The 18153-nt window shown below is 35.6% G+C and overlaps 1 protein-coding gene across 8 annotated transcripts in view; it reads left to right on the top strand.

Annotated features, from left to right (window-relative positions):
- The window catches only part of LOC131436844 (endophilin-A), a 117502-nt gene that overhangs the window by 85325 nt on the left and 14024 nt on the right, over positions 1-18153 (top strand). The window lies entirely within an intron of this gene.

Below are 18153 nucleotides of genomic sequence, written 5' to 3'. Positions count from 1 at the left end.
GAAGTAGCGCGTTTTTTACGCGGTACGTATCCTTCGTGTAAAAAAAGACACAGATTTGAGATTGCACAAATTAAAATTTTTTACCCGATGAATTAAATGTCAGTGTGAGAATTAAAGAGAGATTCGATTGCCATGGGAAAGGCTCGATTAATGTTGCGTGCAGAATTTTATAACAGGGGATAAACTAAATTTTAAATCACGCCGGCCAGTGTTATCGAAAGATGATGCGAGTTATTTCTAGATGAGGTTCCTCATGGTAAAAGTTAAGTGAATTGAGTTTTAGATTCCAAAGTAGCATTCGCTCAGGAACTGTTGGCTGATAAATTGGGAGCCTAATTGATAAACACGATACCTGCACACGATTTTGTAGAATCTGTAACCGCAACAAAACAAAGTATTTGAATTGTTGATCCAAATTATATTTTTATAGCGCAAAAATCATGGGAGTTTTTATGATTCGCAGTAGCAAAGCAGAGGAGCATTTATTTAAAGGTTTGCGAGATTATTTTTTTGTACACCACATGGTACCAACAATATTATGGTTCCCATTATTTCTCTTTCATCTTGATTTCAATAAAATATTTAAATTGGTTAGGCGAGACCATCAGTGCCTACCGCAAGCCGTAGAAGCTTTATGAGGTTGAACAGTGGGATTGGTAGCTCCTTGTTTTTAACGTGCTAGGGGATAATAATGTGTAATATTACCATGGTCATTATTTTAATTGGTTGCTATGATATGTACAGTGGAAGAAAAGTCTCAACAGTCTCGTGGTAAGTTTAGAAGTCGTCACGTACCTAAAACCCAATTCTCATTTTGGTCCTTCACACAGTTCCTGGTTGAATGTTCCTAGTGGGTGGTACTGGGTGTCCAGTCTGTATTGTTATGAATGGTTGTCGTACCGCTTACGTGCTTCAGGGAGTCTATTTCCGGAAAACATTTTATTAAAATTAATTTAATCAGGAAGAACCTTGAAATGCTCTTGTACTTTAGCAATATTAACAACGAATAAATCCATTTTAAACCAATCGTTGTATTTCGAGACTTTCGTTGAAAAAAATTATTTCGGCATGAGATTCCAGAACATGAAGAGCAAAGCAGTTTTGTCTTCGCTGACGTATCAAACTCTTTCAATCGAAGCTCACTTTAACCACCGTCAGTTGATTTTTAGAGATAAGAAAATATCTCCTTTAATTGAATGAGAGATCGGTCTTTAAATGAGGTTTATGTAAACATTCGAAATGATTCAAGTTAATAGGTGAAAGGTAAACCAGTCGTATCAATTACAGAATAAACATAAATTAATTGTTCCCTCTTTCTGTTTTAATTTTTCATGCTTTGGAACACATCTCATTACATTACAGTCGAAAATTATTGATTTCAACTTGGTGGTGAAAACTCAAATGAGAACCGCCACCCTCTATTTATAATACTGGTCGGAGAGAATGTTGATTGTCAAGTTGATGTTCATGCCAATTCATTTGAACTTACTCACCAGAAACAGCGAACACAATAAAGAAGGTAGACTACTTGGCACTCTGAACTGAGCAGGCAAAATTTCAAATGACTACGTACGATTATCCAATTTACGATGAATTCTAGGAGCTTCATTTGAGTATGGTAACAAAAGTCAAATGAATAAGAATGGATATGGTGACAGTCACATGCCATAAATTTCATTGTCATCAAATAATGTTCGATTGAAAATTAAATTTTACCGTACTGATTTTGAGAATTTGAAGTGACAAAAATTTTTCATTTTACCTGGTGAAACCGGTCAATCGACTGCAAGGCCAAATCGCTTTGGTCGTAAGACAGAGGTTTGTGTTGGGTTGGAACCAGGGCAGCGTGGTGTGGTACGAGTTTTTAAAACCTTGTGAAAAGATTTAGAACGATCGCTACCGACAACAAATTATCAATTCGAACAATTAGTTAATCGAAAAACGAGCAAATAGGGCCCGATGGCATGGCAAAATTATCTCGAAACACGACAACGCGACATCTCGTACCGCTAAACTTGTGAAGGATACATTAAGGGATTATATAGTAAATTGGAGGGAAAAGCAAGCTAAGTTGGGATTGTTAAAAAATGAAAATTTTTTGAAAAGTTTTTGAGATAACACGTTCACCGCAACGGTATTTTTCATAGAACTCTATTCCGACATTATTACGTTTAAAGTTTTGCTCGCCAAGTACCTGGATAGATCGCTGTTATTTGAACATTGTTATTACCGAACGACTGTCATTTGAAATTATTACCCAACGACTGTCATTTGAAATTCCAGTCTGAACGTATTATCACACAGAGATTTTTGGAAGTATGTACTTTCGAAATATGCAAGGAGAGATTACGATGTTCTGAGCACTACCTTTGTAGTATTTAACCCTCTGAATGAACTTAATTGGGAAATATTACCGCAAACGCCGTACTTTCGAGCGCTTGCACTGTCTGACTATCACATTTGCAGTTCCGGAACTACAGGGTGATATGCAAAAAAATGAAAATAAGTGCACTAACTAGCTCCAGACGGCTCTACGTCTTAACAAAAACTAAAAAACAAATCGTTGAAGGTAAATAAAAGGTTTGTGTACCTTTACCATATTGTGTGTGTGAGATCACACAATCGTCACTGCTGCTACCACACACTAGTGGAGATCCATTAAATCGATGCATGAAACTATCGTGTGTACCTCGTAGATAGCTAAACAAAAGTCTCGAATCAGTATCGTGCGGCAAAAGTAGATGGGTAGAAATAGACTCGTGATCATTGTATGTGTTTGTGTTGAATTTGTTTCCGTCGATACGGGACTGTACATAAGTACCGTGTAGGCTAAGTACAGTGAAGCGTGCTTAGTTTCGTCCAGTCAATTGGACTTTTTTTCATATGTTTTCATATGCAGGGTAGTTCCCAAGTAACAAATTTTGTTACGCCAGCTTATTTGTGACTAGTTTGCAACCAGAAAATACAAAAATCTAACTACTTGCGTGACTCAAAAAGCGCAGTTTCTACTAGTTGCTAAGTCGGCTAAAATTGAGTTGTTACGTTGTAATTAACCTATCTTCAAATAACTTGAAAATAACTTATTTTCAAGTAAACTAGTTGAAACTTAGTCACCATCGACATTATAAACATTGAATGAATTCAGAATACTTTTCTATCAGCAATAAAATGGCAGTAGAGTACTTGTAGTCCAAACTTGATACAAGATACAAATTTCACAACGATTTTAAAACTGTCGAGCGGAATTCAATTTTAATTAACTGTTTTTTATGCGCCTTCAATCAAAATCTGTTTATGAAGATTTGAAAAACAAACAATTATAATTAAAAAAACCTGATACACTGAAGAAGAATACAAGTTGTATTCGAAATACGTATATGTGATGTTACGTTCATTATACATGATTTATAATGTTGTGAGATACACAGTGAATTTGTATAGTGACGTGATATACTTATAACAGAATTAAATGGTTATATTAAAAAATTTATCCTTGTAAAATCATTCTGTTCAAACACTCAAACGAAAAGTTAATGATAAAAAACATGTTCGTGCTCTTGTTACAACATAGTTTCGACTTAGTCGTATCAAAACTAGTTGCGAATTGTTACTTGGGTTTATTTGGTAAAACAATTTCCCCGGTTAGGAGTTAGCTACGGGTTCGATTCCCGTCTCTGTGGTAACATTTTCGTGATTTTAATTACATCATTGTGTTCATATGTCAATTTTCCAATATGTTTTCTCCGTTAGATACTGATCATATTAAGCGCACTAGGTTTTCTCAGAGACGGCTGAACCGCTTCTCACAAACTTAGATTCAACTGAAAGGCACAATTGTCCCATACAAAGTTTCTGAATTTCATCCGGATCTGACATCCGGTTCATTGTTTAAATATTCATTTCGTTACCAAAAGTGGCGAAGTTAAAAAACGTATAATAATTTCTCAACTTACCTCAAAACTATTCCAATCGGTAATCATTTGCAGTAGACGGCTGAACAAATTATTTTCCTAATTCCCGATTTTCGATTAACGACCGGAGACTCAAAAGTGAATCCCAGTCACTTTTCTCGCAGCGACTTCGATTATACCGGTTCCATGATTCCGGTTTCGGAAGTACTTGCAATAGTGGAACTCACTCGTTTGCTCAGAAACGGCCTAACCGAACTGAGTTCTGCTTCATTTGTAGGTTATACTAGTTTATGGACAAATCTTTTTATATTTTAAGAATCGAATTTCGTTTGTTTACTTGTTTGTGCGGTTGAAATTCTGCGTTTTTAAAATGTCGCGTATTGAAAAGGACGTGAAAATTAAGGTTCCGGACACAAGGCTAAGTGAGAAGGGTATTACTAGCGAAAATTGGCAAAGCGGTTTGGAATTCATCATGCCAGTGTTAAAACCATCATTAATAAGTTTGGAGAACGCTATTCTTTGAATGAGCTACCAGGAAGAGGCAGAAAACCCGGTTCTTCCAACCCGAAACAGGACCAGAAAGTCGCATATCTAATCATGAAGAACAAATCAATGTCAATACGTGATTTGGCCAAAAAAGCAGGAACGAGTGTCTGAATGATCCAGCGTATCAAGAGGCGAAATCACCCGAAGACCTACAAGAAGCAGAAAATCTCGAAACAAAGTGTAGAACAGAAGAAGCGAGCAGCAACAATGGCCTGGAAATTGTATTCGCGTCTTTTGCAGTGTCCGGATGCATGCGTTTTGATGGACGATGAGACTTATGTGAAGGAGGACTCAAAAACCCTTCCAGTTCCACAATACTTTACTATCGTCGTTGGGGAGGATGTGAGCGATGCGGACAGGTCGATTCAAGTGGAGAAATTCGGTCGAAAGGTACTGGTATGGCAAGCAATATGTTCCTGTGGTTTCAAGTCAACCATTTTTAGGATTACCGGAACTATAAACGCAGCAATCTATCGATCTGAGTGTCTCCAGAAGAGATTTCTGCCTTTACATAAGTAGCATAGTACACCTCCACTGTTTTGGCCGGATTTAGCGTCGGCTCACTATGCCAAAAACACTCTTAATTAGCTTGCGGAAAAGGGTATAAATTTCTTTGAGAAATATATCAATCCACCAAATTGCCCTCAGCTTCGACCCATCGAACGTTGCTGGGCAATCGTGAAGAGGGTCTTCAAGAAGACTGGTAAGGCAACTGGGAACATGCAGGAGTTCAAACAAATTTTGGCACAAGCGTCCAAAAAATGCGATGCAACACTTGTCCGGAACTTGATGAAGAGCGTTCGATCAAAAGTTCGAAAACTCGTGAAGGAATAACTTAAATTTCATCCGGTTTTCATTGCGCTCAAGTTTAACCTCGTACAATGAAGAATCAATTTTTAGTTTGAATAGAATATCGTTTTTCATAATAATTTGAAAGAAAAATTTGTGGATAGCTTATTTTCGACACGAAAAGACCGAAATCAGCATTTTGGCGAAAAACTTAGTTAATTTTCTGATTTTAGTTAGTTATTTTTTGAGATAACTAAAAAATCTTACTTTTGCTAATTTAGATTTTTTAATTCTCATTTCCTTAAAAATAATAAACTATTTGTTAAAATGGCTATTTTTTCAGTTTTTTTTTAAATAATTATTTAATGGAATATGAGTTCAAATTAAATTATTAAGATTTAAATTGGGTGTTCAGCCACAAATGGTGACTTTTCAGCCCTATTATAATATATATATATATATATATATATATATATATATATATATATATATATATATATATATATAAATAAATATATATATATATATATATATATATATATATATATATATATATATATATATATATATATATATATATATATATATATATGTATATATATATATATATATATATATATATATATATATAAATATATATATATATATATATATATATATATATATATATATATATATATATATATATATATATATATATATATATATATATATATATATATATATATATATATATGATTTGGTTATTACCATGAGGACATCATTTGCTTCCGCAATTCTGAGATTTTTGTGTAGGGAAAATTCTAAACCTACTTGTATTGTGTAATGGGGGAAAGGAACTTATATACTAACTTACGAACTAATACAGAGAGCGAATCGATTCAATTGAAGATTGCATCGATTTTTGTCGGAATTTGCTTATAATATTATGTGACATTACATCTAATGATTCTATATTTGTGAGTCTGTGTAACTCATCTGTACTAAACCAGGGAGGACGCTTCAAAATCATTTTCAGAATTTTATTCTGAATCCTTTGAAGCGTTTTCTTCCTGGTGGAACAACAACTTGACCAAATTGGTACTGCATAAAGCATGGCTGGTCTGAAAATTTGTTCATAAATTAACAATTTGTTTTTTAGACAGAGCTTAGAATTTCTGTTTATAAGAGGATATAAGCATTTAATATATTTATTACACTTTGCCTGGATTCCTTCAATGTGATCCTTGAAAGTGAGTTTTTTGTCATATGTTGAACCTAAGTATTTAGCTTGATCAGACCATGTCAATTCCAAGCCATTCAATTTGGGAATGTGATTATTGTTTGGTTTAAGAAAAGAAGCTCTTGGCTTATGAGGAACTATTTTTTCAGTTGAATTCGCCAATTAAACGTGCTGTCATTTCTTAGCTAAGGCACACTTCATTTCCATTCAACTAACTTTTTAGTTGAATTAGAGAAATAAAACGTTGTTTTCAACCAACATAAATGGTTAAATTGGCTTCTGCAATTTGCAGCTATATGGCGCACTGTCACCGAAAAAACGTTAACACCGTAATGACTACTAGACACTAGATGGCACACTACTACCGAAAAAAATTTCGGTTCTTCTAAATCGCTGTTTTCTTCATTCGACTTCGCGAAATCGACTCTGTCACTGAAAACTTTGAGCACTCGGAAAACAAAAACCGAATACAAGTAGTACACCGGACGGCGTAGCCCGGAAGGTTGGAAGATACAAAAAACTTCATTTGACATATACAATTAGAGTGCAACATTCGAATTTCACTTCACTGTTCCACTTTAAAACATTATTACGCACAATCGCTTCAAATGCGCACCAATTCTAAATAAATACACTTTCCACTAAGAGTTTACGTTATTTTTACATATCGGTTTAAAAATTTAAATATGGATATATCGTAACACATGTGAAAAACGTCAAAACAATTCGCAAGTAGTTTCAACAAGACTGTCCTTTTTAGCTTTCTGATGGATTGTTTTACTTTGGCACTTCTCATGAGTTTTTGGCTAATAAACTTGTTAATAAAACCAATTTCATTTTTGTTTTTTTTGTGCTGTCCTTCAGTAATGATGGTGATAGATAAATAGAAACAAATTTTCTGATTTTAATAACAAAATTAGTTGTCAATGAGAATTTCGTGTTGGATTGAAATATTGCTGGTTTGTATCCAGGATATTCGCCAACTAAAAACATTCTCTAAAAATAAGAATTTTTTTCAGTAAAGTAAATTCTCAATTTTAACTAATTTTATAGTTATTTTGGAAATTTTGTTGTTAAAATCAACGAATTCAAAAACAGTAATACGAATTAAGCGCAGAGCTAATTTCGATCGTTCCGTGGATACACTCCTTTAAACTATGAAATGAGAACTGCGAAAGAGTTATCGCAGAGATGAGGCTCGAACCCGTAGCTAACTCCCTTCCGTGGGAATCGTTTGGGTAGAGTAGGTTATTCTGTTTCCCTCGTTAGATACTGATCAAATTTACAACGAGCTCTGTTTTTCTTAAAAATTATTCGTTTTCTTCTTCGATAAAAAGACGACAAATTTCAACTAATACCTCTAGTAAACCGTTAAAATAGAATTTCCAAAACTCAGTCAATCACAGTTTAAAGCCTTTAAAAGAAAATGTGAAACAAAACTTATTGCTGTTAAACTCAATCTCGAAATAATTTGAAATAAGTTGGTCATGTTCACGATTAGTTTTAGAGTAATTTTGGAAACTACCAGTTATTTATTCGATTTGAACAAAACTTTGCACTCGGCTGAAGACTTACCATTGAAAAGGGAGAATGTGTTTTTCTCGCATGCATCTTTCTTCAAATCATTACAACTCGGAAACAGTTAATTGTATAAAAATGGTATCCAAAAAGAAGTTACAGGAAATCATTTGGACGTCAATAATCGAAACAATTAAAATTTTTAAAGGGTATCTTCTTAATTTTCTTTGATTTTTTTTTTGTTTCAAATCGATTAACAAATTCAACATTTGTAGTGAATTTGATTACTGAGAACTATGGACTTTATCATCTTTTATTTATGGAACCGCGTTACTTGGAAAATCCGCGTAATTTCGAAAATCCGCGTAAAAAACGCGTAAAAAAGACCTCAGTGTATCATATTTTGTGATTGAAGGGCATTTTGACAGTCAAGAAAGGTATATCCTATCTCACCTGTTTATGAAACGACACTTTGAATTTAATTTCATTACTACTTAAATCGTTTCTATAAATTTATCCTGTTGCTTTACGTTCAAGAAAATTACCATCAACACATTGAACAACTGAAAAATTCAACAAATCGGGCCACAGAAAGAAATATTCCGCGAATTAGATATTATTTACAAAAAGCTTGTAAAAATATTTTTCCATTTAAATATTCCAATCAGTATTAAAATTATTAGTTGAACAGATCCGTAACAGAATAATAAATTTAGTGCACCGTTCGCTGTGCGAGCTTCGCATTAAACAAGTAAAAAAAATCAACATTCAGCTTCTATGCGTTCTAAAAAAAATGCAAAAAATAGCGTTAATCACTCAAGAAAATTTAACGTTTCGGCACTTCTAAAGACTTCTCCACTTAATTTTTGACCAAACAAAGTAAGTTATTTCTCCAGAAGGAATCAATATTAAGAAACACCAAGGGTATCATTTGGCAGGGTTTTTATTAAGATTTAAGATAATTTTTTTGAAAAAGATACGCTAAAATTAAAATTATTGGTAAGTTTTCCGGATGAATTGTCAAACATCGCGGCGAATACCTCCTATTATTTTTGGCACGGTTGTACTGTCAGTCATCTTTTTCCACCATTTCTCCAAGTCAGACGGTGTTTTGATTGTTTTTCGCATTTCTTCAATTTAATTGCCTGATGATTACCCAAAAATCGATATTAGTCCGCTTATACCATTCGATGACATTCCGACCGTAATGGCAACTACCTTAGTCAAGCCTGAACGCTACGGGATCGAATGAAAGGTAAACCCCTCTTTCGGAGACACTTTTCTTTGTAGAGTGATGAAAAGCTTTGTCCTTTTTCCACAACAGTATATGCCTTGCCAAATCATCAATTCGCGAGTAAATTTATCCTGAGAATACAAATTTAAATATGACCGGAGCACTTTCCCTAGGTCAAGCGAAGCAAAATTGTTGATCCGGAAGTTGTTCAAAATCCATTTGGACGTAAGGTTATCAAAATACATCCATCGTAATTGATCAGAAATTGCTCGTATTGTTTTCTGTCATGGTTTTCGGCAACAAAGTTTTGTTTCAACGATCAGTTGGGTGCCGTTTGTGGACGGCACGACTGAAATCCTTCTCGCAAACAAATTCGCCAAACTGTATTATACGCCGAGCTGAAGCTTTTGGCCAGAGCACAACCGGAGATTTCTGGATTCTGTTTTGTTGTCCTAAAAACCTTCAAGACGGTGTGTATTAATTCTAATGAAATTTTCACTACTAAACACAGTAACAAAAATGAATCGGCCAAATATTATCTGGAGGAGTTGAGTTGTTTTGGTATTTTCTTCCACGGCAACATGCAAATCTGAAATAGAATTATGGACAATCTTATACCGACCTTCAGTTTCTGATGTTTTTTATTTGAGAGAAATGCAATGAACTGTGTTAAACATCGGAGAAATAATACTGATAATATTAGGATATTATAATTGATAATAATAAATAGACCAATCCCAAATGGTCAGGACTCGAAAAATATCATATTGACCGTATTCGTAAAATTCGGATTATCGGCTGCAGGAACTTCAGAAGTATTTAGACTTAGAATTTTCATTAATCTCGACTGCTGCCCTATCTTTATCTCGCAGCTATGTTCAAGATGTTTGAAAAGTATTTTAGCAATATTAGGCGGTCATGCTCATCTGCATCATTCCGAGAAAGGAATAGATTCTTTCCATCGAAGAGGAAGTGTGGAGGAACTTTTTTCCCGGTATTTTGAATGGCGGACGTTTGTTACGCATACGCTTGAAGAAGGCTATACCTTCTTATGTGATTGTCGGCCAGGATAAAAGTGATCGAAGTAAATCACTTGTTTCTTATCATAATCAGATGGCTACATGTAAATATGGCCAAAAAACTGTTCACTATGGTAAGCCATGTGATTAACTGGACAAGAAGACAACAACAAAGGGTAACGGCGCTTCCCCCACACCAACCGCAAATAACTCCAGTACATCGGTGACAGCCATCAACAACAATGAAGCATCCTCCTCAACGAACACAAGGCACACCAACTGCAGCGATTAACGCACCCAACACCGGGGAAAAAAAGTAATAACGATGATTTCGCCAACAACAGTGACACCGAACCAATGGACGGGAACGTGAATAGCGAACCACTACTCCCCGCCCATTCGCTGGATAGCCATGAAAACGTCTCTCCTCCTAGGAAGATGATGACAACTAAATCCAATAATAGATTTTTTTTCATTGCCAAGCGGCAACGTTGAGCTTAAGCGTATAACGTTTGGATTAAAAAAAATTGACTAAAATTTCTGATTTTTCATGGGTTTTCCTTCACCTACACTGACGAAACAACCCAGGCAGCATAAATCATAGTAACCCAAGAGTCGAAGGAAATGAGCTCCGGGATGAAGTTCATTACACACAACGAGTTCCCCAAGAAGGTGCTGCTGCAGCTGACAATCAGCGAAAAGGGAATGTCAAAGCCGCTCTTCTTTCGCTCCGGACTGGCCGTGAACTAGGAAAGGCTATAGCAGGATAAGCCTGTGAAATCTGCCCCCAAAGGGAATTCATATTGTTATACCACATTCGAAAGGTCATAGACTGGAAACAGTTTTCTCAAAGAGTTAACCCTTTAACTGCCATATTGACGGAACTAGGGTGGTTCTATTGTTTTTTTATTATATTTGATTTTTGAGGAAACCGCTCATCCGAAAAATTTTAAAAAAATCAGGTATGTTTAGGGCATTATGGGGAAGGTTTGCAATTTTTTTTCAAAATTTTTGAATATGTATTTCTTCTATTAAAAAATACTTCAATGTTTTGAAACATATTTTTTCCCTCTTCCAATTTTTGCACCACCCCGGATTTTTGGTGATAAATAAAGAATTTTTGGACATGTCAAAGTGGTATGTTTTCATATTTAAAAAAAATGTGGACGTCCAAAATATTTGATTTGTTCTAAAAAATAAATAACAGTCGACCATGCGGCCCCATCAAATTCTGAGAGAAGAAAACGCATGGTGCTTTATCTTAGCACCATGCATTTCTAGTAGTAGTCGACCATGCGTTCCCATCAAGTTCTGTTAAAAGGGAAACGCATGGAGCTTTGTTCTAGTAGTTTATGCAACTCAAGCGCAGGGCTTAGAAATCAAAGTAACGAAAAGGAGGAAATGAGTTTCAACTATTGCATAATACATACACGATCATACTTCGGGTACAACCTAGAAAGCTACAAAGCAAGAACTTACTGGTATGTGGTTCACATATGAATGATAGTAATATATGAACGTCGTGATTATCACATATATGAGATTCGGTTACGTCATTCGAGAACTCGAGCGCGTATCAGTTTTTCACGTGTTGCTGATGGATGTAATGGAATAATAATAAAAGAAAGAAGGAAAATTTCATTACAGTGTCAAAAATTATCGTAAATATATATTATCAAGGGATGTCTATAGTTTTCTGGAAAAATGTGTGATAAAGATAAAGTTGGAATTTTGTGTTTGAAAACGTCAATCGAATATCTTAATGATGGTTTTCATGGTTTGTAGACTGAGAACGCTATATATTTTTATATTTATTCTAAAACTTGAAACAAGAACAGGTATAAAAAATAGTGATGCGTTATTTTTCGTTTTTGAGTTATAACCTTTTGCATAATTTCAAGTCATGCATTTATCGACCATGTCCATTTAAAAACTTGATTCGCTGTATCGATTTCTTTAATTTCGGGGTATATTGTGTAGAAAGCTCCGTACTTTCCAGATAATATCTGAGAATACATACGCGTCTCATGTACCAATTAACTCAGTAAGTGATTTTCACTCTCAGATGAACGCTTCGAAGTTTTAATTGGTTTAACATGGCCAAATATCATTGAGCTTCGTGATATACTGGTGTCAATGAGAAAGATTTGGTCATATTTTCGTTCAAATTGCGAACAGGAAGTTCTAATAAGGTAATATCATCAATCCTTGGATTGGAGCGAGAGTAGCAAGTATCGGAATATAGTAGCTCTGAAATAGAAGCTTTTGTTCTGCCAAGCCTATTCGGGCCCGTAATAAGTTGTATTTCATTTTTCAAAGCTTACAAGTGCTATATCGAGTACATTCCAAATTCGACTGGATATTTGGGAATCCAGCACCGTTGCTGTGAATGCGCTATTGGCAATAGAACTGTTGGTTGGTCTTCACACGTGGCCGCCATTATTTACTACTTTTCTTATGCTCGGTTTTTATCCAGAATAGTGAGACCGGTAGAAATATTGTCAGAAATGCTTAAATCAGAACAGCTACCAACGACTATCAATAAAAGAGGTGACGATAATAAGTCTATAGAATAAACGAAAATAATCAGAGAAAAAATGTGTGTATAGCAATATATTTTAATAACATTTTTTAACCGTGTTGTACGAGACCCCACATTGCTAAACGATTTGACCATTTCATGAAACACTATCGAATTATCGAGTTATCACTTTTGAAACTGTAACGAAATTTTCATTCTTTCTTTTTCTTATTATTTTATTACATCCATCAGCAACACGTGAAAAACTGACACCCGCTCTAGTTCTAGGTACGGGTAAAAATTTTTATTTTCAATCGGGTACGGGTCGGGTACGGGTAAAAAATTTTACTGCTCACTCGGGTACGGGTCGGGTACTGGTAAAAAAATTTACCGCTCACTCGGGTACGGGTCGGGTACGGGTAAATTTTTTTTTCGGATCGATTACCCGACCATTTGTACTTCACATAAATATGTTTACACGTTGACGAGATTTTTTCATTGCAAAACAGTTCTTCCGAAAAATAATCAATTTGATTCAAGGGGTTTTGACATTCGCGCCTAGGACCAGACCTGTCAACTGGCATCTTTTTCTTCATTTAAAATAAAGATCAATCATAGTTACGTGAAAAGTTATGTGAATATTTCCCGCCCTACTTTGTTTATAACATATTTAATAAGACACACTGCCTTAGCTCTATGATGTTGCGGTCGGAATCTACTTTTCACGTAGGTTTTAATGGACTGCCATTTTAAAACTGTTTAATGCACAATTCAGTAAAAATTATTTGATTCATATACTGCCCATACTCGCATATCAGTCTCATATCGATTTTCGGCAATTTTGAGCTAGCTTGACGAATGGAGTCTTCCTCAATATACTCTCAGAAATTGCAATGAAAGTTGAGGGTTTGTTCAGTAAAATATAAAAAAAATATCAACTCATTTCTGTGTCCCATATGCTAAAGTACCCGCATATCAGTCCCATTCAGTGCAAAATTTCAATAATTTCATTTGTTGCAATATTGGAACATCAAAGGTGTATTACCGATATTTCATGTAATAATACCAAGATTTAGCATTAGGGAGCAAAGCAAAGTCTTGGTATTACATTCCTTTCGTGGAGTTTGGCCTTTCTGTTTCAACAGACTTCGCAGCCGATTCTTAGCGTACAGAATCATTGCATGGCTAGTACTATGGATCCTACTGACACTAATAATCCTTCCAGGTCGGAGCTCGAACATACGACAGCTGGCTTGTAAGACCAGCGTCCTATGTATTGAACCGCCAACCCGGGACCAGCATTAGGGAGCACAATAAATAAAAAAATTCGGAAATAAACTTTTGATCGTCTTTTTCTCAACATGCCGATTTCCCATATGGGACTGATATGCAAGTATGGGCAGTATATAAAATGTAGTGTAGTACTCATATCACATTCAGATACCAGAAAATTGTTATTTTAAATATTGGTTGGAGATTTTCAAAATTTTCGTAAAAATCATTGGGATTCTTACCATAAAAACATGAACATTTATTTCAGAAAATCTGCATAGAAGTTCTTCTTATTCTGCACTTCTGGGTGGTGTCACCTCACTTGAAATGACACCGATTGATGGCACAGCAAGTTGGGCTATATTGCTAGTTAATTTTTGTTTCTTTTCACTGGACTACAAGTGAAAATCTCGATGCATGACAACGTGGAGTCGCAAAAGTAAGGGTGAAAATCTTTTCTTGCGAAATACTCAAATTTTCACCGTGTTCACTCGTTGAGGGTTCCACCGGTTCAATGGCTGTAAGAACCACCAGCTACCGTTAACATCGTGGGTGTGGGTTTGTGAGGCTTACAAAACGGGCATAGTTGACAGATTAATTTAAATCAAAATCATAATTCATTTTGCTTTGTAGTAAAAAATTGTAACCAAAAAAATTTCCTACGAATGTTCAAACTACTTACACTTGAAGGACTCACTGTTCACCATGTTCAAAATTGAATTTTTCACACCGGGAATACACGTACATTGTTTGATTCTTTGGTCAATTCACGTAATCGAACTGATAACACACTATTCATTTTAGGGGATGTTCGCATAACATTCATTTTCGTCACGTATAATATTCAATTTGACATTTGGAACTATTTTACGTGATTTTTCAAGTGATTCGAATGTGAATTTTTATTTATGTGTCAAGATAATGAGCACGCTTACTTGTGGCTCTAAAGAATCGAATCAAAAGTCACACTGTTTCGTAAAAACCATACCTACCCAAAATTGAATACAACGGGTATTACGACATATTGGGTAAATATGCTTCTCGAAAAATTTGAGTAGATATTACTCCCTTTTGTTGACATTTGTAAATGAGTATAACGTACCAAAGACATTGAAAATCTACAGGGTCCGCCATCTAACATTTATTTTTGAACTAGCGGTTATTTCGACATTGGTAACCTCAATGTCACTTCTGATTTGACAGAAATTTAGTTGTATCCTTCCGCTGAACGAAAATGGTTGTGTATACGCTTGAGAAACGCGTGAAAATAGTGCAGTTTTACTTTCAAAATCATGGTAATGTTGCGGAATGTGTGCAAAAAAATCATCTTCTCGGATGAGGCACATTTTCATTTTGGCGGGTATGTTAATAAGCAAAATTGTCGCATCTGGGGACGGAAAACCCGCACGTCATCATGGAGAAGCCGATCTCAGAGAGTGACGGTTTGGTGCGGATTTTTGTCTGACGGCATCATTGGGCCTTTTTTTCTTAGAAAATGAGGCAGGAGCCGCCGCCACGGTCAATGGCGAGCGGTACCGCGTCATCATTAGCGATTGGTTCTTCCCGTTACTTGAAGAGGAAGACTTGGACACCTTTTGGTTCCAACAAGACGGCGCTCCGTGCCACACAGCCAACGCTACGATCGATCATCTGTGCACAGTCTTCGAAGATTGAATTATCAGTCGAAATTCGGATGTCTTTTGGCCGCCTCGGAGCTGTGATTTGACACCGTTAGACTATTATCTTTGAGCGGCTGTCAAAGATAAGTGTTATGTGGACAAGCCAGAGACAATTCAAGCCTTGAAGGATAACATTCGTGCATCCATAGCTGAAATAAAGCTGCATACAATCGAAAATGTATTAAAAAGCTGGACCGACCGTATGGCGTACTGCAAGGCCAGCCGAGGCAGCCATTTGAATGAAATTATATTCCACAATTACCCGGAAGGATTGTACTTTAATATGAAAAAATAAATTTTGAATTCGGATGAACCGTTTGTTTTTTTGCATGTTTAAAAAAAAGTTACATTACATTATTCATGTTTCACAGTGTATTTATATGTTTAAAAGTAAACAAGCATTTTAATGTATTTTTCTTACCAACTAGAGCCTGATACGGCTCGATATCTAAAACACTTTATTTTTTCCACACTGAATTTTGGTAAAATTTTTACTACTCATTCGGGTCGGGTACGGGTACAGGTAATTTTTTATCGGGTACGGGTCGGGTACGGGTAAAATTTTTAATTTTTTATCGGGTACGGGTCGGGTACGTGTAATTTTTTTTTATTATTGATCGGGTACGGGTCGGGTACGGGTAATTTTTTAAATTTTCAATCGGGTACGGGTCGGGTACGGGTAAATTTTTTTGCAGATCACTCGGGTACGGGTCGGGTTCGGGTATAAGAATTTCTATACCCGACCATCTCTAGTTCTTGACTGCCGTAACCGACTCTCATATGTGTGATACTCGCGACGTTCATATATTACTACCATTCATATATGAATCACATAACAGTAAGTTCTTGCTTTGTAGCTTTCTAGGTTGTACCCGAAGTATGATCGTGTATGTATTATGCAATAGTTGAAACTCATTTCCTCCTTTTCGTTACTTTGATTTCTAAGCCCTGCGCTTGAGTTGCATAAACTACTAGAACAAAGCTCCATGCGTTTCCCTTTTAACAGAACTTGATGGGAACGCATGGTCGACTACTACTAGAAACGCATGGTGCTAAGATAAAGCACAATGCGTTTCCTTCTCTCAGAATTTGATGGGGACGCATGGTCGACTGTTATTTATTTTTTAGAAAAAATCAAACATTTTGGTCGTTCACATTTTTAAAAAATATGAAAACATACCACTTTGACATGTCCAAAAATTCTTTATTTATCACTAAACAATGGGTGGTGCAAAAATTTGAAGGGAAAAAATATGTTTCAAAATTTTCTAGTATTTTTTAATGGAAGAAATGCATATTCAAAAATTTTGAAAAAAATTGCAAACCTTCCCCATAATGTCTTAAACATACCTGATTTTTTTCAAATTTTTCGGAGGAGCGGTTTCTTCAAAAGGGTTGAAACTTTGAGAAAATTGTTTCCAGTCTATGACCTTTCGAATGTGGTATAACAATATGAATTCTCTTTGGGGGCAGATTCCACATGCTTATTATCCTACTATAGCCTTTATAGTACGAAATGTCTGCCGGAAGTTGCGTCGTTCATCAAGAAATACTATAAGGGCGAAGACGCGGTGTTCTGGCCGGATCTGGCGTCGGCCCACTAATCGTATAATACCTACACACATGTTTTCGTTCGTCATAGCGAATGTTCGGGTTAACTGCGGGAAAGCCGCTCGCAAGAGAGTAGAACTTTTTTTTCAAGTAAGCTTAAATAATAACTTTCCATGGGAAATGTATCGAAAGAAATTATCTGTCTTAGTTTTTTTTATAACCAGCCGAAAAAAGTTCATTTTTAATGCAAACGTTATGAGTCGAAATAAAAAGAAATTATTGAATAAAAAAAAGGTATTTTCATGGTAACTCAGTGCATCAATGCGAATCATTTCCGTTTAGAAAACACCATAATTATTGGCATCCGAGGTGTGTAATATACCTACATATGTGCTTGGATTCAAGTCTACAGACCTGGAATTTCACTGGAATCTAGCTTTCAATTGATTGGAAGCCTACGATTCAAAGAAAGTCATTTCTGTTCGTATCTGCAAACATAAACCAGGCTAATAGTACGCCATGGTTGGTTGGATCAATGAATGAACTGATTGTATCCTGGAATCTCAACTACGGAAAGCTCTTGCTTTGACAGGTGTAATTTGCAGTTTATAAACAAACGTTCGGCCGATGCTGTCTACGATGAGCCATCCTACCACTGCTACCCAATTAATCTTTTCCTCAATCCAATTATATTATTTCTAAGCTTACTGAGTTAGAACAGACCTTTTTAATTTGATTCGGTTTGTTTCTGTTTATTTACTTTCATGTGCACCTTCCGTTTGTGTTTTGCACCACTTTCATTTTGTTGTATTCTGCCGAATGCTGATCCTGCCTGTGGACTCTGGTGCCTCCTGATTTTGTTTTTTTTTCTGCATCCAACGGTAAAATTTT

Source organism: Malaya genurostris, chromosome 3 (assembly GCF_030247185.1).
Source record: "Malaya genurostris strain Urasoe2022 chromosome 3, Malgen_1.1, whole genome shotgun sequence".
Classification (NCBI taxonomy): domain Eukaryota; kingdom Metazoa; phylum Arthropoda; class Insecta; order Diptera; family Culicidae; genus Malaya; species Malaya genurostris.
Note: the sequence above shows the minus strand (reverse complement) of the source record. Positions and strands in the feature narration are given on the sequence as shown.